This window comes from Microcebus murinus, chromosome 28, assembly GCF_040939455.1.
Source record: "Microcebus murinus isolate Inina chromosome 28, M.murinus_Inina_mat1.0, whole genome shotgun sequence".
Lineage (NCBI taxonomy): Eukaryota > Metazoa > Chordata > Mammalia > Primates > Cheirogaleidae > Microcebus > Microcebus murinus.
This window is the reverse complement of record NC_134131.1, coordinates 4,047,150-4,075,104: the sequence shown is the minus strand read 5'-3', so window position 1 is coordinate 4,075,104 and position 27,955 is coordinate 4,047,150. Positions and strand designations below refer to the sequence as shown.

The 27,955-nt window shown below is 46.1% G+C and overlaps 1 protein-coding gene across 9 annotated transcripts in view; it reads left to right on the top strand.

Annotated features, from left to right (window-relative positions):
• The window catches only part of FOXP1 (forkhead box P1), a 706,173-nt gene that overhangs the window by 101,053 nt on the left and 577,165 nt on the right, over positions 1-27,955 (top strand). For 6 of the 9 annotated variants that reach the window (XM_075998540.1, XM_075998537.1, XM_075998538.1 and 3 more), the window contains exon 2: positions 1,634-1,774. The exons of 2 other annotated variants lie outside the window; for them this stretch is intronic. The gene's annotated coding sequence lies outside the window, so the exon portion shown is untranslated. Of the gene's footprint in view, positions 1-1,633; positions 1,775-1,869; positions 1,938-27,955 lie in introns of those variants that run through there. One more of the 9 variants, XM_075998536.1, reaches the window with a different exon arrangement.

Sequence of the window (27,955 nt, the reverse complement as noted above, 5' to 3'; positions counted from 1 at the left end):
AAAAAAAAAAAAAAAAAAAAAGGAAAGAAAAAAAAGGAAAAAAAAAAAAAAAACTACTTTCCACCTCCAGGCTCCACGTGCATCTCCGCAGCCCTCCCCTCGCCTCCTCTCCCCCGGGGCGCGCGCGGGGGCAGGGGGGAGCCCCGGGTGCCCGCACCCTCCGTGCGCATTTGCATAAGTCAAGTGGGGGCGGCGGCGGCGCGGGGGCGGCTTGGCCTCCCCCCGGCCTCCCTGCCTCCCCCGCGGGCGGCGATCGCAGGGCACAGGCCTCCCGAGGCAACTTTCGGTGCCCGGCGGCGGCGTCCGGTGGCCGCCCGGGCGCGGGGGGTGCGGGGCCGGGGCCGGGCCGCGGCGGGAGGGGGCGCGCGCCGGGCGCCTTCTGGGCCCGAAGTTTGCACTCGGAGCAAACTTTTTCCCTCCCTCCTCCGCGGGTGTGTGCCCCCTGGGTGCCCTCGGGCCCCCCAGCCGGCGGGCTGAGTGGGGGCGCCCGGCCCGGGGCCCCGCACCGAGCCACTTCCCCGCGGCCACGCGCGCCTCGCCCCGAAGCCAGCGGCGGGGAAGCTCTCCCGCCGCCCCGCAGAACTCGAGCACACACCTGCGCACCCCAGCAGACACGCGTCCCCACGCGCGCTCGGGCCCGCTTCCGCGACACGCGCCCGCGGCTGCCCCGGCCGGGTCCGTCCGCGGGTGGGCGCGGGAGCGGGGCGCGCCGGGGTCCCTCTGCCCCCAGCGTACACGGCTTCTGGTTTCGCCCCCCTCTTAAGGTCGGGGAGCGGGGGACTTTCCCAAGCCCCGATCTGTCCTGCGACGCGCGCGTGTCCCCGCTTTCCTCCGGCCCGTCCCCGCGGCCGATGGCTCTCCGTCGGTCGCCGGCGCGCAGCCTTCCTCCCGAGCTGCCCGCGCTCCGTCCTGTCCCGCGGGGACGACTCCTCGGAGCCCGCGAGCCGAGGCGGCGGCGGCGCGGGGAGCCGGGGACTTCGCCGGCTGCCGCGGGGTCGCGGTCATCTGCTGCCTCCGCCCCCCGCCCCCGCCTCCCTCCCACCCAGACGGCGGCGCGCTCGGAAACTTGGATGCCGTCTCCTTTTTGGCCCTCGGCGAGCCCCCCTCCCCACCTGTTGTGAGCTCCGCCTCGGTCCCCGGAGACGGGCGGTGACACTCACGCACTCGGGCGCCGGGGAGCTGCGCGCCCGGAGACAAAGTCGCGTGCCCCTTCCCAAGTGTGCGCCTCGACCCGCGCCCCGCGCCCCGGCCCCGCGGGCGCCCGCCCCCTGCGAGAATAAGGACTCAATAAACAGTTGTAACTCCAAACCTCGCGCCTGCCATCGCATCCCCATCCCACCCCCTTCCCCTCGTTCCTCCCCCTCCTTTTTGTTGTTGCAACTTTGCGAGATCCGGATCGGAGGTGCGGAGACTCCGGCTGGGGCCGCGTTCCGGGCTCGGGTCCTCGCAGGGGTTCCCCGAGCCGGTCCCCTCTCCCTCCACGCGCACCCGCGGGTCCCCGAGCCCGCCGCCGCCCTGCGTGCCTTGGCCCCTCGGCCCACGCACCCGTCCCGTCCCCTCCAGCCACCCCCCCTCCTCCAGCCTGCGCGGGGAAGACGTGCTGAGGGTCGCCCCGGTTTCTTGTCGACCGCAGAACCCGAAAGTTTGCAAGCGGAAGAGCGCGCGGCGGGCGACGGGCGAGGGGCAGCGGCGGCGGCGCGGGGACCATGGTGCCGCCGGCGCCTCCTCCGCGGGCGTGAAGGCGGCGCTCCGACTCCCTCCCCGGACTCCGCGGGTAAGTCGAGGCGGCCGCGGGCGCCGGGGAGGAACGCGGGCGGGGGGCGCGGGGGACAAGGGACACCCAGAGCCCCGGGCTGCACGGGGGGCTCCCCGTCCCCGGGAGCGAGCGAGCGCAGCGGTAAGGCGCGACGGGGAGGAATGTGCCCATCCTCAAGCCGGTAGGTGCTTTGGAATACTGGACTTTTTCTCTCCTTTTTTCCCCCTTTCCTTCCTAAATCCGAAAAATCCGGAGATCAAAGTTTAGCACGGAGCAAAGTGCTCCGATAAAATATGGTGACATCTCTCGCCCCCCCCCTTTCCCACTCTACTCCCCCCTTGTAACTATTAATTATTTCCAAGTCATTGTGCCCAAATACCCTTGCTGGGCTGATTACAAAGTGTATTGATTTAGTCTGGGCTCATCCTACGCTTTCGTCTTAATTCATTTTCTTTTTTGTTCGCCGAGAAGACCCAAAATGAAACTTATTTCTTCCTCCTCCCTGCCTCTCCGCCACCAAGCCATCATCTGTGAGGCTTGGGCAGGATGATGAAATTAATATAAACATTTCATCTGATTGCCTGTGAGCTTTTGCATTCTGCAGTCCGCTTCTGAGGGGCTTGCTCTCATCTCTGCTCACAGGTATTTTCTAAGTTAGGGTCTGCTTTTTTGTTGTTGTTGCTGCTGCTGCCCTTTAAACTGGAATACTTGGAGGAACATTCTGGATTCCCTTTGAAAGGCGAGTGTGCATTCGAGCCCCCTGCACTTCACCTTTGGTTGTCCGGATGCTCCAAGGTTTAGGACCTTGCACGATAGCTGAGTTGAGGAAAAAGAAAAAAAAAAACCTCAAGGATTTTTAAGGAATTTTCCTACTGCTGAAAATATATTGAAGAATGTCTGCACCATTTTTGCATTCCATCGCCTCCCCTACCCTGGTTTTTCAAAACTGAGACTCCATTTGGAAGGAGATGTCTTAAGTAGAATTTGAAAGGAAATGGTAGAGGCTCCAGATGTGTCTACCTAGGGGTAGCCTGTACAATGGAGTTGGAGGAGTTTCGGCTGCTTTTGTGTTGTAGGGAGAAATGTACCAGGTCTTTTTTAGAATTCCACTGGAGTTTTGATTCTCAAAGTGGAAATACCCATCTCTTTTGAGTCCAGGAAAAGAAAACTGGGCTCACGGTTTCAGAAATTTGGAATGGGTTTTTTTTTTTTTTTTCCTCTCTCTCTATTTGAAACGTCTTGTCTTGTAATTAAAGAACATGAAAAATATAAAAAGGAACTCAACTAGTTACCATTCAAAAGGTGTGAGCTAAAATCGTACTGCAAAGGGGGAAAAAAAAAAAAGGTTTAACATCTTGCCACTGGCTATATCCCACACCCCCCTTAGACTTTGGATTAGTCATTGTATGAGACCGAGAGGAAAAAAAAAATCACTTTTTTTTTTTTTTTTGAAAAAGTAAAGTAAACAGCCTCCAACTGCTGAACCTTGACAACCCAAATTAAGGAAGCAGGAGAGATCAAACAGAACTGCCGCTGGGTTGTTGTCAGGAGCTGCTACATGGAGAACCCTAGACTATTCCATCAAGCAGCCAGGCTATATGTTCACTTATGCAGAAATGGACCATTGCAAATGCTGATCTTTGTTGTGCAGGGGAAGGCTCACTTGGAAAGAAATACTCAGCCCCTCTCTGGGCAACATTTAAGTTCCTTATGGAAGCTGAGTTGCCAAGCAAGTTATTTATTTTTTAAATGCATCCCTCCTTATGAGGAGAATGCACCCGAAAAGGTATTAAAAGAATATTAAGTCGTCCGGAGGTTGTCTTGCTACCCAGTACTGTGCAGTGGAATTCTTTTTACCAACATTAGACTCCTACACTAGAGTTAGATAACATTTTCTCACATCGAGTTTAGAAGCTCTGCCTTCTCAGCAAAGCCAAGGTTTTGTATGTGAGGGTTTAATCTGATGTGGAGCTAAAAAAAAAAAAAAGGAAAAGAAAAAAAAAAATCCCTGGTGATGAAGTTTTGTGTCAGCCCACTCTTGGAATTTAAAAAGGCAAGAGAGCAGACTCCAGATTAGACACAACCTCCTTTTTTAGGTTGACATTCAGCATGACCACGTTGCTACTTTTATTCAAGTTCTCTGTAGCTTGCCCTTGCTTGTTGTGCAGGAAAATTTAACTGCTTTACATTTTTAAAGGGAGTAGTAACAGTAATTACTTTAGCATTTTGTTTTCACAGGTTTATCAAAGTGTAATGAAAGAAACAGCAACTATTCAAATTAACTGTCTCAAATTAAGGGGTTTATATTGCTAAGAGATGTCTCTAAGATTTTGTGTTTATATGTAAATGCTGGAGTATAAACCGTGTAACACTTTTTTTTTTTTTTCCTGCTACAAACTATCCCCAAATTAAATGTCATTTTTAATTAAGTAGAACAAAGTAGAAAGTAGGACAAGTAAACGCATATAGAAGAATAAAAATATTTGTCATTTAAGGATTATATTTTTAATTAACAAGTGTGGGGCACATAGTGAGCGCTTTATATTTTTTTGTAAGCCAGAGTTTCATAACCATGGTATACAACAGTGTTTCAAAGTCTGTAGCTTTTATTGGATATATCTATTGTATAATTAAGCAACGTGAGTTAAACATCCACATGCATGCTATTAAGCAATTTTCTGCAATATGTAATGTTTTTAAAAAGCTATAAATATTTTCTAGTTAAGTCATGTGTACTGACAATAGCAAAAGTTAACCGAGTTAATATTGAGCATGGTTTTCTGTTACTAAGTTTCTTTGCTCCCTTTGAGACTATACCCCTGGCCTTGCAAATTTGCATCTGAGGCTCTGTGGAAGGGTATGTCTGTTTTCAGCAGTTGTTTAAGTTAACAGAAGAATTGTGATATTTCCCAAATATATTTATATCGCAGCACATCCAATGCCAAAATTAAGAAAGAGAAGGGAGAATATAGCAGATGTGACAACTTCTTTTGAACCCAGCTTCCTCTTTGCAGCCAATCTTATTGTGCATATTTATTTGGTTTTCATGTTTAACTTAAGACTCAAACTCAATTTTGAAACATTATCTTGTAAGATTCCACATCACAAAAAAGTGTGTATTTAGACAAGGTTAGGTGTTATAGTACTGATCACATTTCAGTGTGAAAACCAAGACTATTTATAGGGGATAGCAAGAGTTTTGTCTTTTAAAAGTAATTTTAGGCATACCTTAATAAAACCTAAATAGATTGCAGGCTGTCAGAAAAAAAAAATAAATTTTGTTTATGATTCAGTTACTTTAAGGTACTTACATTAAAGAAACTCATTTAACCCCTGACTGAAGAGCATTAAGTGGGGAGGAAGGCCTCCAGAGAGCTCCCACTACCCTTTGCTCTCCCGATAATCTTAAATTACTACAATTTAATTGCAACTTCAAGGCACTGAGTATGAGCTGTTTCTCTATAACCGAGAAAAGGGTTTCCAGAACATGGCTAGATTTACACAGGTGGTATTTTTGTTCATTAAAAAAAAAAAAAAATTCAATTTTTGCTAAGGGGTTTTTCCTCTCCTCCTTATCCTGTTAGATGTCACACTCCTTTTATAGATTTCAGTCATAGTAAATGTCATTTTTGCTAAGCCAGCAATATTGGGCCTTTTTTTTTTTTTAAGCATATTTTTTAAACCTAGAGTGTATTAAGCTCTCAAGCAGGTAGGGGTTTGTTTTCTAAAAAAAAAAAAAAAAAACCTCAAGACAGGCATCTGCTGATTAGACAGGTGAACTTTTATACGTGAGCCAACATACACTTTTACTCTTTGCAGGGGATTTTTTTTTTTTTTTTAAGGTGATGGTAGTTAGTCACCCACCAGGTGATCAAACACTGGGTTCCTTCGAGAAGCCAGCGAGCCAAGTAAGTTTCCACTTGGGCCCGGGTATTTTCTGAAAGATCTTTCTTGTGATTCTTTACTCTAGTCCGCAGGCCAATTTGCCATACATGTGCTTTTTAAGAAGCCATCTTAAACTGATTTCTAAACACGGTTCTCTTCTGCAGCACTTGGATGAATTAAGGTTAAAGGTGCCAAAAGCTGAAACCAAGCAGCAGCAGGCCATCAAATGAGGCGGGTCCCCAAACCGGCAAACCTGGCCAAATCTGGGGTATCTTCTCCATGACGGATTTCTTTTTCCTTTTTTTTTTTTTTTTTTTTCTGGGACGTTTATAGTTTATTTCCATGTGCATGTGACCATGCGCTTGGTGGAAATTAAGCAGATTTGGCTTGTGTTGCCAACCTAAAAATAAATGCAAGAAATGTTTGATTTCAAGGAGTGCTTTGGTTTTGCATCCCATAGATAAATGTTCTTGCAGTCAGGGCTGCATGGCTGGTATTTATTCTGTAAAGAGGAAGTACAGTAGGGGAAAGTGCATGGCAGTCGGGAAAGACAATTAGACAGCGTTCTTTGTTTCTCTAATAAATTATTCTTATTAATTACAGTCGGTTTGTGCTAAGGCATTTTTCAAGCCTCGTTTGGAAGTCAGCTCCCATTCACGAGAAGGCAGTTCCAGAAGCTCTGTCCTTTTATTCTCACTGTTGTCTTACCTAGTCTTGAAATCTATGGAGCAGATTGGCTTGCGGATGTCTTGCAAGGCTTGGTTTTCTTTTTGCAGCCCCCTGATGCCACTGTTTAATATATGCCCTGCCTTGTGCACAACAGGTGTTTGTTCGGGAGTTATTTTATGGCACTTAAAGTGAGAAAAAAAAACAAAAACATTTTCCACCTAAGCCAGGCACTGGAAGAATGAGATGCCTAAAAGGAAGAACCTGGTACCTGAACAGGTGTAAATGGGTTTTTTCATGGCCAGCCTGTCTGAGCTGTTTTGTTTGAAAAGGGAGGAAAGGGGGGGGGGTCTCGATTTAGTGCCGTGAAATTTACAATTAAATTGTAATAATTTAAGATTATTGGGAGAGCGCAGAGGGGACTAGGAGCTTTTTAGTGGTTTGGTCTTGATGCTTAAGCCTGCTCACTGGTGGAGTTAAATGAGTCCCTTCAATCTTGAGTACTTAAAGTAACGAAATCCGTAAACAAAATTTATATTAGATCCTGACAACTAATAATCTATTTAAATTACGTTAAAGTATCTGGGCAAAAATTTAATTAAAGACAGAAGTACTGTCAAGCCCTGTAAATATCTTGACAGGTCTACTCACATGGAACTGATATCACGAAATATTTACATATGTCTTGGTGTGCTCGGCATCACGGCAGTGCCCGTGCAAAGCTAATTGTACTTTCTTTCCAAATCACATTTTTAGCAAAATAGTGTTATTTTTTTTTTTAAAAAAGGGAATTTGCATACATACTAAATTGTGTTCCAGTGTTCTATTTATTTACTGTTTACTTCTCTGTACCCATCGGCCTGTTGTGATGGGTTTATTTTCTCACACTGCTGCTAATTCAGACAAACAGCTGAAATGGAGGGATTGTTGAATAGGAAGCTCATGTCATTCTGTGATTGCAACGGTGTGAAGATGATCAGAGGCTTGACTGCTATAGGAGGATTTACCGAGGGGGAAATGTATCCGAAGTTGGGATTATTGGGCCCCTATTTATATTAAATAGAATAGATTTGCACAGAGTGGGACAAAGATTTTTCTCCTGAATTTTGTATTTGAGTATGTTTTTATTTATTGCCAGTGAGTCAGGTGGACAGCCACATTTTGCCAGATTCTCAGATTTCAGCTCATTTTGTGATGTCTGCTTTATTGACTGAGATACACCGAATAGTATTTCCAGCATCAAACTCAAGAACTGAATTTCCGAGGTGTCTTTTTCTCCTGCCCAGCTGTGAAATTGAGTCATAACGTGACTTTCCTTGCTCCAGGTCCCCTGCCTGTGAATTAGGGGTAATATTTTCAGGTATGTTCTTTGAACACAGTGATTGCAATAATAAAGGGCTTTGTTACTGCTTTTATCTTTTAAGATGTTCTTGGTGCTTTCAGGCCAGTGGCTGAAGCCTTTGCCGAGGAGGGCGTGGTGTGGGTGTTCAGTTTCTCCTGGCCTAGTGCCTGTCCCCTGAGTTGGTGACGCCTGGCCGGTGGTGCTGGTGGCTTCCCCTGCTGGGGGCAGGTGAGCGCAGAGATGCACACGGGTGTCTTCCCCAAGGGGAAAGTGGCTGCAGTTGGTCCTAATTCAGCGTGTTTTTAAAGTGAGGCTTCTCGCTCACCTGCATCCACCTGAGCGAGGGTGCGTGCATGTCAGGAGAGGTTATTAAAATACAGATTCTTGAACCAGGATTTTTGCTGACCGGCACGGGGGTGCACACTGATAAGAAACTCCCCTGGTGATACTGATGCACACCACGCAGACACCCATGGGTGAAGTGATTTATTCCGCTAGATATTCTAGAAATGGAATCTCTACATTCACTTGGATTTAACTGATTACTTTTTTTTTTTTTTTTTTTTGCGCTTTACATTGAGGCCCATCCTGTGTTATTTTTAATGTATTTGGATTCTCATGACGAACGAGAACCGGTGGATTTTAACCAAGCCTGAGTGTTGGAATCGCAGCGGAGCCGCTGTTGTTGCAAACACAGACGCAGTTGCTCTGCCCCTGGACGTGCCATCTTTGGGGTGGGGCTCGCGTTTGCATTTTAGAAAGGCACCCCACACGACAACGATGCCCACCAAAGTGGGGAAAACTGGACTCCTCGGCCATCAGAATTTGGAGCAATGCCTACAACCCTCCTTAAGGGTTTAATTGAACTGCTTGGCCACTGTGAAACCCAGGAGAGGAATACGGGCTCCCTCTTCAGAGTCAAGCACAGAAAGAAACATTAGATACTTAGAGAAACAGAGGCAGAACAAGGGCCTCACAGTTCAGTGAAGTGGTAGGAACAACTCGGGAACATCGGTAGTTTTTAGCAAATATCAGATATTTCCTTTCGAATTATGTCTTGCTTGCATCTGGTGCTCCCCAATGGACATTGTCACGTTGTAGCTACCAATTAGTGTCCTATGGCTTTCTGGTTTGTTTTTTTTTTTTTTTTTACTCTGAGTATTCCATCTTAATTTTAAAATCTTAACTTGTTTGCTCATTAGATTAACCCTGCTAGCACAAGTATTTCGATTTCGCTGGGCATCTTGGGAAATTCTCTGTTGTTTGTATGTGATGATGCGTGCACGGGTATTGGAGGAAATTGCCTGGACTACCATGCCACACAAATCAAGCAAGCAGAATCCCAAGAAGAATGCATCCTACCAAGGTTACGAAATAAAGGAAGATAAAATGCTAGGGAGGCTTGTTTTAAATATTCAGGGCTTCAGCTAAAGATCTAACCAGTAAGATCAAAAGAGTTATTTAAATAAAAGTTCTACAGACAGTTTCCACCTGTATCAGTAACGTGCCTTTTGAAGTCACCCAGCAATAAAGTGTCCAGAATGCCCTCACCTAATTTTTAATTTCCATTTTGACTTTGGGTGTGGCTTGATTTTAATAGCTACCAAAGAGCTGGCAATTGTTTTTATGTTTTAGAGCTTGACAGTTGCTTTGGCTCTAGGTTCAGGAGGCATTTGGGAGATTCCTGTAATACAAAGTTCTTTTATTTCTAATCAGACCCCTGAAGCAGTTTTTTTTTAAAAAAAAAAAAAATCTCTGGTGGACCAAGTTCTAGAACTAGAGTGTCTCTGCCCCACAATAAAGAATTTCTGTAAAAGATGGAAAATGGAACTGATTGCAAAAATAGAAGGTGGCTTGGTAGAGGGTGTATAGTAGTACCCCAGTCATGGGTGATACACAGTTTGATGTTAAATCAGCCCGCCTTGTTTGTCGAAAGGATGCTAATCATTTCATTAAGAAAGGTTAAGCAATTAACTGATAATTTCATTAGGGAAGTCAATGACAGGACCCCTCTTTTAGTGATGTATTATAGAAATTTTCTAATAGAAAGTTTGCTAATAGTTTGCTAAATTTTCTAATAGAAAGTTTAATTATACAGAAGCAAGCCAGTTGAGCCTTGGGAGGGGGTAGGGTAGGGCATCTTCAGAGAGCATTGCTGTCCATGTGCAACTTTTAAGTAACTTTGGGGAAAATAGTCTATTAAAATAGAACATTGTAATTTGGGGGGAAATAGTCTATTAAAATAGAAAAATCGTTCAGTCTCCGCTTTTGTTTCATGGGCTCCATCAATCAGGCATGTTGCTGCAGACCTGCTGTTGTTTTGCATGCCTTTTCTGGGTTTAAGAAGGGTTCAGCCGCTTCAGTGTGTTCCTCTAATTTTCTAAACGGTGGCTCTTGATGCAGTGCCATGCATGTTGACAGTAAACGCGCAGCCGTAACGTTGGTAAGCTTACAACAAATTCTTATACTTGTAGAAGCAAGTCATCCTCTTGGCCGCTGGCTGGGGGTGCTGCTTCCTTTTGTCTGTGCTGTCCTCTGGGTACCTGCAGCACAAGGTTTAAATATTTCAGGATGGGGGTGGGATGGGAGTGGAGGGACTCTCTCTCTCTCTCTACCTGGCGAAAGTTCGCCTTTCTCTGATACCCCTCCCTTTGTCCTTAAATTCACACCCAGGGTATGCCTCTAGCTTATCCCTCCTTCCTTGTGTGTGTATTCCTAGCAACTCAACAATGAAGAAGCTACTTAAAGCAGATCTCATTTCTGTGTTTGTTTTTGATTGGTTTTGCTTAGGAAGCAGGGCGGTCACTTTTACTAAATGTAGAGAGTATGTCTCTGTTAGAGGTGACTTCCCCATAGAGTACCAGGGTTAAAGAATTGTTTGAATACAAGGTAACAATAAGCACTCCTTAAAACAGTGGAAATGGACTTTCTGTTGGGTTGCAGGGCTTCAGTATTTGTATCCAGTGTTGAATAAAATGGGATGCCACTTTGATCTTTGAGTGGAGAACAAGGCTACTTTCTTTCCCTTTTGAGGAAAGAGATCAGGCAGGTATTTACAAAGCTGTTTATCTTAAAACCGCATGCTTATATTTTTCAGTTTTTATTGTGAAATGTGTAAGACACAGAAAAGGAACAAAGGATGATTCAGTGAGCACCCAAGTACCTGTAGCCCAGCTCAGGAAAGAACGCATTGCTGATCTAGATGAAGAAGCTTCTGGAATATCCCTCCTCCATGTTACCTCTGTCTTTCTCTCCTAGAGGTTACTTAACCACTATTCTTATTAGCTGGCTGGTTTTCGTCCCACGCAGTTCTTTATATTTTTAATACATATGTGTGTATGGTGGTCCCCAGAATATAGGATTTTGTTTCGCATGTTCAAGGTTTATACTGATAGGATCCTGCTATATGGATATAGTAACTCGCTTTGTTTTTATTCCATAGAGTTAGTAAAATTTATCCATGCATCTACACATAGCTTGTAGCTTCTTCATTTTTCCATACAAACCTTTTGAAGGTTTTTTAATTCAAGACAAGTTCTTTAAAATTGAACCTAAATCCAAGCAGGATTCTATAGTACCATACACTGAAAATTTAAGGTTCACGTGAAACCTTCAGTCCTGACTTGAATCTCTTAATTTGTTCATCTGTCGGTATTTTTTTTGGGGGGGTGGGGTGGGGCGGGGAAAGAACTTTAAAAATCTCAACCATTTATCAGAGAATTTGGATTTTTAAATAATAATCTATCAAGTGGCCGATCTCTTACATTAAGGGGAAAAAAACAAAAACAAAACAAAACAGGCAAAGCATTCATTTGAAGGAGCCTAGCCATTTTCTCGTTCTTATTTAAAGACTTGGCTTAGAACGTAACATTACATATGCAGGGTGGCGAGTTAAAAAGCGATGTTTAATTAACAGGCACTTTTATACTTCTGTACCCTTGTTATGATATAGCACCTTGTTCTTCAGGGTAGAAAGTGATTTCTGCATATTTTAAAGGACTGGCATCTTTAATGGTAAGAAAGCCATATAAATAAAGATATACTTAGATGGAAATCGGAACATGTTTTTAAAATAGTGTGTGTCTACTTTCATCTCTGTTATCAAACTTGCTGCATGAGCCGGGGTCGGTGCTGTGTGATTATGCTAACGACCAAGAGAACCGATGATGCGAGACGAGATGAAATCAGTGGTATAATCGGAGAAAGTTATCCGTTTTTTTGTCATTAAGTATTAGTGATAAATAATACACTGTTCATTTGGAGTAGATAGAACATATTTAATTCTGATGTACAGAGTTTCAATTTAGTCAGGCTCATTGCTGAGTCAAAATGATAATCTTTTGTAATTTAAGAGGAAAGAGAAAAAAAGGCATTTGTGTTGGCCTGGCTAACTGGCGAGGACCATCTAGAAATGTTTACCTTGAGCAGCCAGGGAAGATTGGGAAAAGTTTTATTTTATTTTTTTTTTCCCCCCTCCTAGACAACTTGGTTATTTGTACTGACGTTTTATTAGGAATATCAGATACTCAGTAATTGGCATAAATGACTGGAGATGTTAAACAAAATGTCTGTAAAGGTAGATAGTGTTTCCTTCCAGAATGGGGAAAAAATATAACAAAGGAGGAATGTTTGGACAATGCTCTTATTTTAAATGACTCATCTGTGTTAAACAGAGACTATTAGAGTTAGTGTTACCCATTAAACAGCAGTTTTAATTTAAAAAAAAAGAGTTTTCCATATCAAATAAGGTTATGGTTGGTAATGGTTTATTTAAAGAGAAGTAATACTTGTAACTTAGTATCTTTCTCTAGTTGCTAAAACCTTGTGGGTAAACACTGGCGGCTACCTTCTTTGTGGAGCAAGGTCTCTAGTGCAATTCTCTGTCGCAGACGTTTGTCCGTGGATAGGGGTTAGCAGTTGTTTTACTACCGTTCAGCCGTACCAAGTGACAAGAAAGAAAACTCAAAGAATAATTAGCTGTTTTATAGGACGTAAAGAAAGAGTCATTGAAGTCTGCAAAAGAAGAGAAGGCAGGTCGACGGCCGCTCCGATGCTATTTCTCTGTAAACGTGTTATAAAAATGATTCCCTTGGAAAAGCAAAGGCGCCCACCCTGGCTCGGGCCAGCTGTGCTCTGCCATGTCCCTGCCGCTGGCCTGGCCGTCCACGTTGGCGCTTACCAGTGGTGCCATCTGCCACGCCAGCAGTGGCCTTCTCCGTGGCGAGCAGGCCAATTGGGTCACGTTTTGTGATCTGGCAGCTGTCCACTGGGAGCTAAGATCAGGCCAGGCTCATTTTTATGTGTGGCCAAAGCCAAGATTCCAACTTGGTGAAAGTCTGTGGAATTTATTTCCCAAAGTGTTGCCCAAACCCTGTTCTTCTTTTCTTCAACTGCCTGCTTGGCCTGAGATGACTGCTTAATGCTCTTCATTACGCTGGATCCCTCTGTCTTTGCAAACACCTGTGCGTAATTCAGATCATGGGTGGCCGTAGAGCCGGCCCGCCAAGCGGCTTCGCTTTCAGGATGGGAAAACCCCAGGGAACCTGACCAGGCACCGTGAGGCTGAAAGAGGATGGAACGTTTCCCTTGAACTTGAACTTGCATCTGTTCCATGTCAGAGTGTCTTTGGCCCTTGGGCTGGGGAGAGTCTTCCAGGGAATAACTCAGAAGAAAAAATGTTTGGAAAACATTCCTAAGTTGCAAGATACCTGTAACCATCATGCGTATCCATATCTTGAAAAAAAAAAGAGTTTTTTGCCCTTTACCCATGGCAAGTGTGTATCCAAGCTCCCTGTCTGGATGAGGAGGTACCTGGGTGGGGAGGGGCAACTTGCTTTGCAGACTTGGAGCATTAGTGGGGGAACTTCTTGGGCTGTCCTGACCCCCACAGTGGGGACCTGTTAGAGCTCCAGGGGACCTAAGTTATGGTCCTATCCAAGCCCACCTTTGTCCATGAGAAACGTGTGGTTCACAGAGGGGACGTGATTTTCACTGAGCCACGAGGCCATTGGGACCTCAATAATAGCCATACCTGTGTCTGTGTTTACATACACATGTGAATGTGGACATCTACATGGGCATGTGTTTGTGAGTGTGTGTATCTAAGTATATGCGTGTGTATATATAGATAGATATGTACATACTATTTAAAAAGTATACATGTCATGTTCCATATCCCTTTTTATTACATGCTTTTATTCCACTGTGTATCAAGAACATCTTCCTGTACAACAAAACAGTCTTCTGTGTGATTGTTAATAACCAGTTGCTCTTCCGGTGTAAGCATTTATATCTGGTTTTCATCCTCTGTTTGAGGACCCCACCGTAAAAATCCAGTGGTCTCTGATCTTTGTAATGTACATGGAACTAAGGACATAACAGGCCTGTAGGGCTGCAGGTGTTTTCTGTGGGTGCGTGTGTTGTACATGTTTGTGCGTGTGCAAGCGTGTACACATGGACACGTGCATATTTGGGAGGTATATATTTGATTGTGGATAAAACAATAAAGGTTTAGTCTGAGGACAAAGGACAAAGGTTTAGTCTGAGGACAAACAAGAGGTTAAGTCTGAGGACCTGGGACAGATTTTTTGCGAATGGTTCAGACTTTCACAGCCGCTTGAGGTTAAAAATGCACCCCCTGTCCCATCATCTTCCCATTTAACCCATTAGTGACATCTGTGTCTTGCTTTTTTCCTGGGCTCTGACAGTCACACGGAGCATATTTTGGTTTGCAGGTTGGAGCATGTAGTAGGGATAAGGTGCAAACAAAATGCTGCTCTCTGCATGAAATATCAATTTTTTTTTGAGTGTTTAGGGCAGCCAGGTCTCATAGAGTATAAGCAGCCCATGAAACAAGTTGTAAACAAGTAAAATAAAAATCCAAGACTCATTAAGGCATTTGAAAATTCAAAGAATAAACTAACAAGCGAGAGAAGACCAGCTACCTAATCTGCTGGCCCAGTGCAAAATTAAAATGTGCACGGTCCTCAGAAAGTGTTAAGAATTTCAAGATAGTGACAGCGGAGCGTTAAACCGTGGGCGGGGCCCCTCTGAGTGAGTGGCTTTCCTGAGCACAGAGACCCGTGGGACTGCACAGGTCGCATGCCCGTGAGATCGGCCCTGCCTGGAATTGGTAAACTGTCTTTGAAGGGCTTTGCTTCTCTGCACCAGGGCTTCCTGCCCTGCAGAACAGGAGGGCTGGGGCCGGGGGGGGGGGGGGGGGGCGGGGAACAGGCATGGCAGGCCGAGGCCCTCCCGTGCTGCTCGCGTTCATTGATCCTCACACTGTCGCTGTTACCGCATCCGGGTCGGGCTGCAAACTCCTCGAGACCCACGTGGCTCCTCCCGGGTTGCGCGACAGGTGTTGAGCGTTGAGCACAGCTTGAGCACAGCGTCCTGGCCGTCTCCCGGGCTGGGTGTTCTCTGCAGGCCTTCTGCAAGGTCCCAAGTGGGAGGCGACTCCTAGGCATGCTCGCTCTTCCTTTGTAATTTCCTTCTACAGTCCCTCTCCCAGCATCTTACCACTTTGGCGCTCTCCCTCCATCCCTGCCACCTCCATGGTGGCACCTCCTTCTTCTTGTCACCTGCCCTTGGCTTCATTCTAGAGGAGGCCTGCTGGGCCCGATGTCTGAAGGCAGCCTCAGAAAAGGGGACCCATAGATAAGCAAGTCTGCTTTCTGGAAAGCACTGTTTGTTTCGCTGCCTTCACGGATTGCAAGCCAACCAGGCGCCGAGTCATGGAGACGCGGGCAGCCCGAGCCACACAAAACGTAAAAGTCACTGGACGTGCCGTGCCACTGCGTGGGGCCGTGGGACCCCCCTCACCAGTGCAGCCGAAGTGTGCTTCCCCGGGGTGCTTCGCGTCCAGCTGGGTTTTTGAAGCAAGGATGGACTTTTGGGTAGTGCCGAATTTTAGAAATTTAACGTCGTTAGGTCACTCTGGATGTTTCCCTTTGGATCAGATGGTTTTCGTTCTGTCCTGTGCTATGCACGGATGCTCTGCCTCTTAGCAGCTTTGGCTTCCTGAGAAATGACTGAGTCTATGAGTGTCACTTTGTCTTAGTGGCCGCCATGGTGTCTAGCCGGAGGCATGAATGAGCACGTGCATGCGAAGCCCCCAACAGAGTGTCAGCTCATCACAAGCACTTAATTCTTGGTGGCCGTTTGTGAACGATAAGAATGATTTCTGTTACCAGAGTTGGCGTGTTAATGACAATCGGGTAATCGGCAGTTCACGCCCTCCTTTTTCTTTAGAATGTTTGATGGTGGAAGTTGGGCAGGTTTAGAAACTTGTCCCCCATGCTTTCTTGCTTCGTTCCAACTTTCCCTGCATTTTTCCTCCCTGTTGGCCTCTTCTCTCCCATCCTCTCACGATCGTTTATGTCACCATCGTGCACGATAGCCGAGGCTGTTTTCTGGGAGCTCAGGGAGAATGGATGTGTGTCTCTTTTTTGGGGGGGACGGGGTATGATGAGTTTAGTGGCAGCACCCAGTGGCCAGGTTTGGGGACAGAGTTTCACATCTCTGTGGCCTTCCTGGGAAGCCAAAGATTGCCAGGGCAGGTGGGCACTGGTGTTGGCTTAGCACCTGCAGGAGTCAGCTGAGAGCCTGGTGCTCTTTCTGCAGAGAGTAGCCCTGGCCTCCCCACCCCCGGCCTGCTACAGAATGAGGTAAGGGAAGGAAAAATAAGTTACAGGCAGGGAAAATGAGCGATCCCCTGTCGGGCTCCTTTCCCTCAGCCAGTCTCAGCTTTTGAACATCAGAGTGTTGCTATCTAGCTATTTTCCAGATTGCCCGTCGAATTGCCTTTTTTCCCAACCACCTTAATTTTTACACTACGGGGACTGGAAATGACACTTCAGCCGGGCCAAACGTTAGACTACACAAGGGTTTTATAGTCGGGTTTGGGATTTGAGTGTGTTTACGTAGCCTGTCTGTATTATTTTTCCCTGGCAAGGTGTCTCGTGTTGAGTTCCTACGGGACAGAGAGAGAGACAGAGCTGCTCAGGGCAGCTCGCCCTTTGCAAACCGGTTATTAACTTGTAATCCACTCCCAGTTTCAATGTCTCTGTTTCCACACCTCCGTCGGGGCAGTCGGAGGACAAACTGGCCGTGCCGCTCAGCAGGTTGGGAAGAGGGACCTCATGTTGGCCAACTGTCACTCCCCACGGTGGCCCTAACCCATGTTGTTAGGTGAGTGTTTTGCCACATCTGTGCACGGGGGCAGGGTGGCTTGGTCAGAATTTTTAGCTGTCACCATCGTGCTGAGTGACAGGTGCTGGTGTTCGTGTACCTGTGCATTTCATGGTGATCATATCAAACGGAGTGGAGAATTAAGTCGTCTCGTTGGAAGCAACACATTTACGTGCTCATCCATTCAATTGTTTTATTCCTCCATTGTTCGCCTCTTCACTCATTGGGTCATTTATTGTCCCTAGCTTACTACTGGGGGTGGTAACCTCTCAACCCTGCGCCCCGTGGCTCATTTTTAGGCCTCTTCAATGAGGCATTCTAGCATAGACATCCTTTAGGGACATCCAAACCCAATGCCATGCTTCACGGAGATTTTTGTCAACAAGCTGATGAGATGCCTCTACTGCCACCTTTTATTTACTGAGTCTGTGGCTGCCCAGAAATCAAACGGGTCATCTTTACATGTAGTCACCGTTTCTGTAACAAGAAACCGCTTTCGGTTACATCCTGACTACCTAAAATACCCTAGGTGCTACACTAAGTGTAAGCAGCCGCTTTTTCCTTCTAGCCTGAGCACTTAATTAAGAACCTGCCAGATTGATTTTTCCATTAGGCCAGACGGCAGGTGTCGTCTTGAGTAATTCTTGATTTGAATTTCTTATTAAGAGTCTGTTTAGCTCCCCCCCCCCCGCTACTACCAAATATGTGTATTTAGCAAAGACTCTGTATCGCACAACCATGTCACACAATGAATTGGTAAAAACCAAAATAAAATGCCCTGCCCGTTAGTTCCCGCAGAGAAGGTGCTGGAAAAGAACGGCTTTGGTGCCGCCGTGTTCCTGGCGTCCCCACGGACAGCCCGCGCCTTGAGCACTGTGGACTAAGCAGTGTGAGGTCCCCGATGCCGCCGTTTTTCATTCCTTCTTAACCCCCAGCACCTCCTAACGGCCAGAGTGACAGAAGTCACTGGTGTCTATAGCCCTTAACCCCTGGGATGGCGATTCGATTTCTTTCCTTTCCTCTTTTCAGTTTTCATCCTCTGAAAATGCTATGGAGATCGCTTCCCAAAAGGATGGTTTGCCTGTGCATTGAAATATAAAGTGTCACTTAGAAATATTTTTTTTTTTTTGACTGTGTAAAAGCCAGGTGACTCCAGTGACAAAGAGTCTTGCTAATGCTGAGGACACCGTGGGAAGCTGTGGAGCTGGTCCAGGGTGTCACCAGATGTTCCTCCAGGTAGTCCTGGGTGGCAGGGTGGTTGGAAGCAAGGACTCCAGTTCGGCTGACTTTGTTTAAAGAGTCTTTTGACACTTGTTGGGTGACTTAAAGGCTGTTAACTTTCTAATTTACCTTGATCTTCCATGAATGTGAATGTGTGTGTCTCTAAAAGGCGATGACAGTGGAACTCACCTCGTCAGTTTGTTCTGTGTATTAAATGACACGATCCACGTAGAATGGGACACAGGGTCCCTGGCCAGGACAGGGGCTTTGTGTGTATGTTAGCTCATCTGATTGTCACTCTTCTGCCTTCATTAACCAATAAAAGTCACATTGAATAGCCAAGACGGACAGAGGATGAGGGACTTTTCAAAGATGACTAACAACCCGAAGGAGGTGTACCTCGTGCACATGGTGAGCCATTTGGAACCTCAGGTTAATTACCTTTTTGTTGTGTTTTGGGGTTTGTGTCGACTTGCTTTGCTTTTTGGCTGCTCGCTTTTGAATAAGGCCCTAAAATATGGTTTTGCGGGGGTTTTTTTTTTTGTTTTTTTTTTTATTTGCTTCTGAAATTAGTGCAGGTGCAGATAACAGGAAGTGAAACCTTAGGTGGCCTCAGGGAGTCTCATTCAGATGGTGCCAGGCAGGTATAATATACAAGCCTTATCACCTTACTGATAATCTGGGCACTGCGGGCGTTCACACGTGCCCCGCGGATTACGGAAAGTGGAGTCACACGGCAGTTTGGCACCAGCCTGCCCAGCTCTCCAAGAAAGGGCGAGAGAGGGGGCCACCCTCAGCTTTGGAGACTGTGTTCAAACACAGCTTCACTCGGCAAGAGGCACGAGATTGCAGCTGCCGCTCGGTCCATTTCACGTTGTCTTTGAGCCTCTGCCTCTTAGGTGCATGGAAGGTGTCTTTGATAAATTCACACTCCGGGCTTGAGAATATGTCACATATATTTCCTCGTGTTGTGAAATGCAGAAAAATTTGAAAATGCAAGGCTGATGGCTAGAACACCACGTTTTCATGGCTCCAAACGTTCAAATATTTGCGTATTTGGATGGTGCTATCTAAGCAAAGCACTGTGTTTTTAAGGCTCACTTTGCTGCTTTGTCCTGAAGGGTTTAGAGAGAGGCCGTGGTGGCCTTGTCTCTCTTGTGGCAGGTGAGGTCTCTCCCGTTGTTCCTGGCCCAGAGCTGGTCTTTGCGTGCAGTGGGCCTGGACGTGCATCGGATTTAATAAGATGTGCCCGGCTAGGCCTGGCACCCTAAGGACCTCTCCGTGCGCGCTTCTTCGTTCGTTGAACTTGGAAGTGGGCCATGCACGTAAGGTGTCGATCCATTTCTTGCTTTGGGTGAGAGAGCATCTCAAGCAACCCACCTGACTCCACGGAGCGGCCGGAGCTTAGGGCTGCACTTGGCCAGGACTGTGCTCTCTCTCTAGCTTGATCCTTCCCGGCTACTCTGGCCATTGTCTGTCTGTCTGTCTGTCCGTCCGCATTTCTCTCTTTCACACACCCCGTCTCTGAGGTTTGTTCCCGCTTTGCCCCACGTGACCAGCCTGACTCCTTCATGTCATCTCCCTGATCTCGCTAGACTCACATCCATGTTTTTCCAGAAAAATCGATTTCCAGGAGGAAATTGTTCTTCTCTTCCCATTCCTTTTTTTTTTTTTTTTTTTTTTGGAGACAGAGTCTCGCTTTGTTGCCCAGGCTAGAGTGAGTGCCGTGGCGTCAGCCTCGCTCACAGCAACCTCAATCTCCTGGGCTCAGGCGATCCTCCTGCCTCAGCCTCCCGAGTAGCTGGGACTACAGGCATGTGCCACCATGCCCGGCTAATTTTTTGTATATATATTTTTAGTTGTCCAATGAATTTCTTTCTATTTTTAGTAGAGACGGGGTCTTGCTCAGGCTGGTTTCGAACTCCTGACCTCGAGCAATCCGCCCGCCTCGGCCTCCCAGAGTGCTGGGATTACAGGCGTGAGCCACCGCGCCCGGCCCCATTCCCCTTAAAGAAAGGGATGGGGGTAGGGAGGGGTTACCCGGGCGGGAGGGGAGACCAGATAAAATACAGACAAAGGGGGAAGTCCAGGAGTCCAGATCACATATCTGTGAGGCCTATACGTCATTGCTCAGTTTCCTGTTTCAGTGAGACTCAGGAAAGATCCAGTTGTCCACCCATAGAAAAGCCAAATTTTTCTACTACTGACATGCATGGTGTCTGAGCCAGAACGAACAGGATTGAGCCTCGCTGTGGTCACTTAGTGTTTGGGTGACCTCGGGTAGACCTCTTAGCCTCAATTTGCTCTTCTGGAAAATGGTCTGGCTGTTGATAATAAGAACCCACCAGGGATGTCCTGAGGTTAATTCACGTAACGCCCAGTGGTGGGCACATGTTAAGCCTTATAAAAGGTGGATAGATTCACTTGTATCGCTTTAAGGTATCTCCATATTGCTTTCCACAGAGGTTGAACTAGTTTGCAGGCCCACCAGCAGTGTAGGAGTGTTCCTCTCTCTCCGCAACCACGCCAGCATTTATTGTTTGGAGATTTTTTGATAAAGGCCATTCTCACTGGGGTTAAGTGATAGCTCATTGTGGTTTTGATTTGCATTTCCCTGATGATTAGCTACCATTTGATCCAGCAATCCCATTGCTGGGCATCTACCCAAATGATCCAATGACACTCTACAAAAAAGACACCTGCACTCGAATGTTTATAGCAGCACAATTCATAATTGCAAGGCTGTGGAAACAGCCCAAGTGCCCATCAATCCAAGAATGGATTAATAAAATGTGGTATATGTATACCATGGAGTACTATTCAGCTCTAAGAAACAATGGTGATATAGCACATCTTATATTTTCCTGGTTAGAGCTGGAACCCACACTACTAAGTGAAGTATCCCAAGAATGGAAAAACAAGCACCAGATATATTCTCCAGCAAACTGGTATTAACTGAGCAGCACCTAAGTGGACACATAGGTACTACAGTAACAGGGTATTGGGCAGGTGGGAGGGGGGAGGGGGCGGGCATATACATACATAATGAGTGAGATGTGCACCATCTGGGGGATGGTCACGCTGGAGACTCAGACTTTTGGGGGGAGGGGGGGAAATGGGCATTTATTGAAACCTTAAAATCTGTACCCCCATAATATGCCGAAATAAAAAAAAAAAAAAAGGTAGATAGATGGATCAGCCCACGTGGTTGTCATGGCCGAAAGTCACGAGTCCAACCCAATGCATGGGGCAGCACAAGCCACAGGGACCTTGGACAACTCACGAACGTTTCTGCATGTCATTCCCCAGGAGCAGGCCAGAAGGCCTGGGACGCAGGGGGACCCCCCTACATCACAGACGCCACCGTGGTTGCCCACATCACGCCCACGGTGGTCACTATCACTCCCCGTCCGGGCGGAAACGCCACCGCGGGGACTCAAGTGGAACTCTTTCGTGTCCTTCCGTTTCTCGTCAGCTGGAGGGGCAGAAGCCCACACCCGAGACCTGGTCGCAGAGCCTGGGTTTCAAACCCAAACTCCTGTCCTCACGACCGCACTTTTGGCCGCTGTTCCTCCTTGCCTGGCGTGGAGACACCTGGAATATACAATGGAATATTATTCAGCCATAAAAAAGCACTGGAGTGCTAATTCGCGCTACAACCACATGGATGAATCTTGAAAACATCATGCTGGGTGAAGACAGACAGACACAAAAACCCACTTACCATTTCATTCTGACCATGTGAAATTTCCAGAATAGGCAAGCCTGCGGAAACAGAAAGAAGATATAGTGGGAGCCCAGGCCAAGGGGACTGGGAGGAAATTGGGGGACGGAGGACAGCCGCCAAAGGGTCTAGGGCTTTTTTTGTGGGAGATGACAATGTTCTAATATTGACTGTGGTGACAATCTGGTTTGTGGCAGTCCCGCGTCAGGCCTTGGCTTTGCAAGCTGAAGATGAAGAATGTTTTTACTTGCCGCTTGCTGCAACTTATTTGCATTTTGTTTCTTTCTCCCCACCCCTGCCACCCCAGTCCCGCCCTGTTGCCCCAGGAGATAGAAAAAGAAACTAACGTGGGGGAATGCATAAACGACTGCTCAAGGAATCTGTTGGTGCTTGCTGTGACGACTTGCATTGGAGTAGGATTGGGTTTGTGTGGCTTTATCTGGGGTCCCGTGTAAGGAGCCAGTGGGCAGACGCCAGCTCAGTGACAGCCGTAGCCACCTCACCAGACAGGTCCTCTCACCCCCATTTTACAGATGAGAAAACTGAGTTCCAAAGAGGTTAAGGGCGTGCATGGAGTCACATGGCTACACCGCTCCTATTTCATCTCAAATACTTTACAGGATCGCAGCAGGTCATGGTGGCAGGGGACCTTGGAAACCATCTGGTTCAACTGCTTGGAAATTTTTGTATCAGATTTTATTAAGATATACTTGCTGCACATAAATTCAGCAACTTCACGTGCACAGTTGGCCAGTGGTTTTTAGCATATTCACACAGTTGTGTAGCCGTCACCACAGTCAATATTAGAACATTGTCATCTCCCACAAAAGAAGCCCTACACCCTTTGGCAGTTGTCCTCTGTCCCCCAATTTCCTCCCAGTCCCCTTGGCCCTGGGCTCCCACTAATCTTCTGTTTCCGTAGGCTTGCCTATTCTGGAAATTTCACATGGTCAGAATGAAATAAGTGGGTTTTTGTGTCTGTCTGTCTTCACCCAGCATGATGTTTTCAAGATTCATCCATGTGGTTGTGGCATGAATCAGCACTCCAGTGCTTTTTTATGGCTGAATAATATTCCACTGTGTAAACATACTACATTTTGTTTATCCGTTCATCTGTTGATGGACACTTGGCTTATTTCCACTTTTGGCTTTTATAATTAAGACTACTGTGAGCATTCGTACACAAGGTTTTGTGTTGATGCATGTTTTCAGTTCGCTTGGGTTTATACCTAGAGGTGGAATTAATTGCTGAGCCATATGCACCTTCTATGTTTAACCTTTTGAGGACCTGCCAAACTGTTTTTCCAAAGTGGCTGAAGTGTTTTACATTCCTGTCAGCAGCAAATACATGAAAGTTCTAGCTCCTCTACACCCTCACCACTCTTGTTATTATCTGTCTTTGTGATTAACCACCTTGGTTTTGAAATTAGGAAACGGAGCCTGGGAAGGTTTTAATGACTTGCTTCAAGTACGTTTACCTGGTTTTACAAGCCAAGTTCTTTCCTAGGCAGGGAAGATGTGAGGATGGTTTTAATTACAGGGGCTCACGCCCTGTGGGGAAGTCTGACACAGTACACCGTGATGAGGCTGTAATGATGACAGGGTGTAACAGCAGAACCCCATCTCCACATTCAATAAACAGAAGATTTCGTAGTGGATCACAAAACTGAAAAGTATAGCGTTAGTTAGCTTCAGGTATGGATGGATCCAGGTGCTAAAGCAATGTTGCAGGGGTTGGCTGTCTGTTTTTGTTTCTTACCTTGCTTTTCACGTTGTCGCCTTCATTCTTAGCTATCTAATTTCCTTTTGGGGAAAGATGGCTACTAGCAGATCTAGGTTTATATTCTAACATATAAGCATCTCCAACGGAGTAGGAGTTTTTTCTTTCCCTGTGGTGCTAGCAAGTGTATGTAGGCTCTCACTGGCAGTAGGCCAATGTAACAGCCTTCCAGACTATTAGAGCCCCCCAGTGCTCTGAGTGGCCAGCCTTGCTTCATTCCCTACCCCGGAGTGGGGGGGACCCATGGGCTCAGTCCCACCTAGACTGCAGGAACTGAGCATGGGCGAGGGGTGCTTCCCAAAGAGAAAATGAAGCTTCTGTTATAGAAGAATAAGAAATTACATTTGCCTGGTAAAACCAGCAGTTGTCCATTCTGCCAGTTTTCATTCCCACGTTACAGAAATCCTTAACTCAAACTGGCTTGCCCAGGAAGAGAACATGTGAGCTCATTTCACTGGAAGTTCCGAGCTGGGGTGGCCTTCAGGCACCGCTGAATCCAGTGGTTTATTTCTCAGCGATGTTTGTCATTGCCAGAGTGAGAAGCTCCCTTCTCAGCAACTGCCTGCAAAACTTTCTTAGTGCTGTGTTAGCCTGAATCGCTCATTCCTACGAGTGGAGAGAGGTCATTCCCGGATGGACTCAGTCTGGGTTTCTGAAGCAGTGGTGACAAGCAGGCAGGGCCACCTCTGGGAGTGGGGTCGGGCCAGCTTTCCCTGAAGTTCATGGCCCTCTGGGAGAAGGGGCATGTCTCAGTAAGATGGGGGGTCCCTGCATGAGGGGAGAGAGCAGCGAAGATTGGGAATCCGCTTGGCAATGCCCACGTATGGGACAAGGATGGCAGGAGGCGCCCATGTTTGGGGAAGAATATCAGGAGGCCAAGACCAGCTGGACTGAAGGAAGGCTCTCTGAGGAGGCCATGCTTGTGTTGCCTTAAAGAAATACAGGTGTCAGCTGGGCTTGGTGGCTCACGCCTATAATCCTAGCTCTCTGGAAGGCTGAGGCTGGAGGGTTGCTTGCTTGAGCTCAGGAGTTCGAGACCAGCCCGAGCCAGAGCGAGACCCCATCTCTACTAAAAATAGAAAAATTGAGCTGGGCACAGTAGTACACGCATATAGTCCCAGCTACAGTTGGGAGGCTGAGGCAGGAGGGTCTCTTGAGCTCCGGAGTTAGATGTTGCAGTGAGCTATGATGATGCCACTGCACTCCAGCTGGGGTGACAGAACAAGACTCTGTCTCAAAAAAAAAAAAAAAAAGGGACAGGGGGAAATACAGGTTTCAGCTGGGCGCGGTGGCTCACGCCTATAATCCTAGCTCTCTGGGAGGCTGAGGCTGGAGGGTTGCTTGCTTGAGCTCAGGAGTTCGAGACCAGCCTGAGCAAGAGTGAGACCCCATCTCTACAAAAATTTTAAAAACTACCTGGGCACACTGGCGAGAGCCTCTAGTCCCACCTCCTTGGGAGGCTGAGGCAGGAGGATCTCTCTTAAGCCCAGGAGTTAGAGATTGCTGTGGAAGGAAAATAAAAAAAAAAAAAAGAAATACAGGTTTCCAAGAAGACATTAGGCTTGTGGGGAGCAGACCTCTCAGGCTAGCAGGACAGCGTGGGCAAAGCCACTCTCTCTCCCAGCGTGACATGTGCAGTGGAAGGTGTCTTGGCTGTCCTCCCTTTTATGTACAAATAGAGAACTGGAAGACCAGACAGTCCGAGGCGGGACAGGCACTGGGTTTCCAGGGAGCTCTTTCCATGTTCCATGCAGGCAGAAAGACATCGAATGTGACAGGCCCCTGCTGTGTCCCACAAGGGACAAGCCAAGGCAGAAGGACCCCTTTGATTTTTGGTGGCTCTTGGCTTGAGGAGACTGAGTTTTGAAGGAAACTTTCTCCTGCCGGTCACTAGCTTGTGCCGTGTGCCATGTTTTGGGCACACCATAGACTTGGGTACTTTTTCTTTTTTTTTTTTTAATAAGCAGTTATTTTTCCAGGGAAAGTTTGAAAATGTGGAAGAGGATATCCAGGTATGCCAGCATTTAATCATTTTCCTCAAACATAAATCTTGCAGAAAATACAGTACCATGTCTGAATTAATTGTTAATATTTAAAATATTTCCTTCCTTAAGTCTCCCTCATTTTCTTTGCCCCACAGCCTATTCAGTTCCTTTGTTTGGCAGAATTCTGCAAAACGCGTGTCACCCACTACTGAGATTGTTCAGCCCCTGACGTATTTGTGTTGATTTGTTTCTGGTGGTAGCTTGTCCTAAAATGTGTGTAGAAAGCAAGTATTTTATGACAAAATTGTGTAGTGCATGCTCTGTGTGGAATTCCGAGGAAAACCCAGATTCATTGATTACCAATGCCAAAAAAATGCGAGTAACTAGCCATTGTTCAAGTGACAGTGATGGAATTTCTCTTTTGTGGCCTTTTAGACTTTTGTCGCCCTAAAATTCCATTTTATTGGGAACCCATTTTCTACCTGGTCTTTCTTGACAGGGTTTTTTTTCTATTTGAAACAATTTCTAAATAAAATTCTGCATTTCAAAAAAAAAAAAAAAAAAGTTTTTTCCTTTCTCCTATATGTAGGAAGCGAATAATTTCCCAGCTGTTTGTTCAGAAAGATAGTTTTGTGACATTTCTAAGTTTTAGAATTGTGATTCTGTAAACATCCCTAGTGTATCCCTCACCCATAAGAAAATAGTTCTTAATATTTTTGTATCTTTAAATCTAATTTTTCGAAAACCCATTCTTAGGAACAGACACATGCAAATAGTATTCAACGGTTTTGTTTCCTGCTTATTGTCACGTAGCGTATTGTGAACATTTTCTTGTTTCACTAAATCGTCTCTGTTAGCATGATTTTTGAAGAATGCCTACGATTCCATTCAGTTTACCATGGACCTTGCTTTATTTAACCATTCTCCGTTGGATGCTCACATTGTTTCTAGTTTCTTGCTAATATAAGTAATGCTGGAAGAACATTCTAGAGTGTGCATTTATTTGCATGTACAACAATTTCCTTAGAATACGTTCTGTAAGTGGATTTACTGGCTCAAAACATGTCGAACATTGACATTCTATTCACCGTGTCACCTATTTGTTTGCCTTAAAAGGCCACATGGCAGTTTCTACTTCGTTGGAGTTTGGCCAACATTGAGTAAACTAATCCTTCCTCCTTTTTCATTTCCAACAGTTTTCTAGGTGAAAGATGTTAAAGAATTCTGCAAGTATGCCATTCTTTCCTAACTACCGAAATTGTCCTTTTTACACTGTTTGGTTTCTGGCTGTTTATAATACTTTTGTAAGTTACCAAATTTTATTATATACAGAATTTAAAAAATACAGTGTTCGTGTTATTATTACTGATTTATAAGAGATCTTTTTACGTTATGGACGTTAGTGTTTTCCCAAATTTTTCTGTTTTTTTTTTCTTTTCTCTTGAAATATTATATGTAAAATGTGTTTTAGGATAATTACCCTAATTTTAATGTTCTAATTATTTTCATTTATACCTTCTAACATTTTCTAAGACAAAAAGAATTTTTTATCCAACACATTTATGTTCTTAAAATTGCTTTATATTTTTTCATTTTCTTCCTTCTCTCCCTCCTGTTCCTTTTTTCCTCCCCTCCTCTCCCCTCCCCTCCCCTCCCCTCCCCTCCCCTCCCCTCCCCTCCCCTCCCCTCCCTTCCCCTCCCCTCTCCTCTCCTCTCCTTTCCTGTTTAACTCTCAATCCTGTTCATTTTATTTCATTGTATGTGTGAGGGAAGGGTTTGATTTGATTGTTTAAAAAAAAAAAAATCACTTGAGGCCAGGAGTTCTAGATGAGCCTGGGCAATACAGCAAGACCCCATCTCTACAAGAAATTTAAAAATTAGCCAAATGTGGTAGTGCACACCTGTGGTCCTAGGATTTCAAGGTTATAGTGAGCCACGATCACACCACTGCATTCCAGCCCTGGGTGACAGGGCAAGACCCTGCCTCTAAAAGAGAAAAACAAACTTGTCCAGGCATGGTAGTTCCCACCTGTAATCCCAGCACTTTGTGAGGCTGAGGCGGTAGGATTGCTTGAGGCTAGGAGTTTGAGACCAGCCTGGGCAACATAGCAAGACCCCATCTGTACAAAACATAAAAACAAAAAACAAAAAAATGCAGGCGTGGTGGCACACGTCTGTAGTCCCAGCTACTCGGGAGGCTGAGGTGGGAGGATCGCTTGAGCCCTGGAGTTCAGCATTGCAGAGAGCTGTGATCGGGCCTCTGCACTCTAGCCTGGGCAACAGAACAAGACCCTGTCTCTTAAAAAAAAAAAAAAGTGGCATATGGTTCCAGAATTATTTATTGACTAATACTTTTTCATTATTGATATAAAATGGTGCTGTATACACCAAATTGTAATATAAA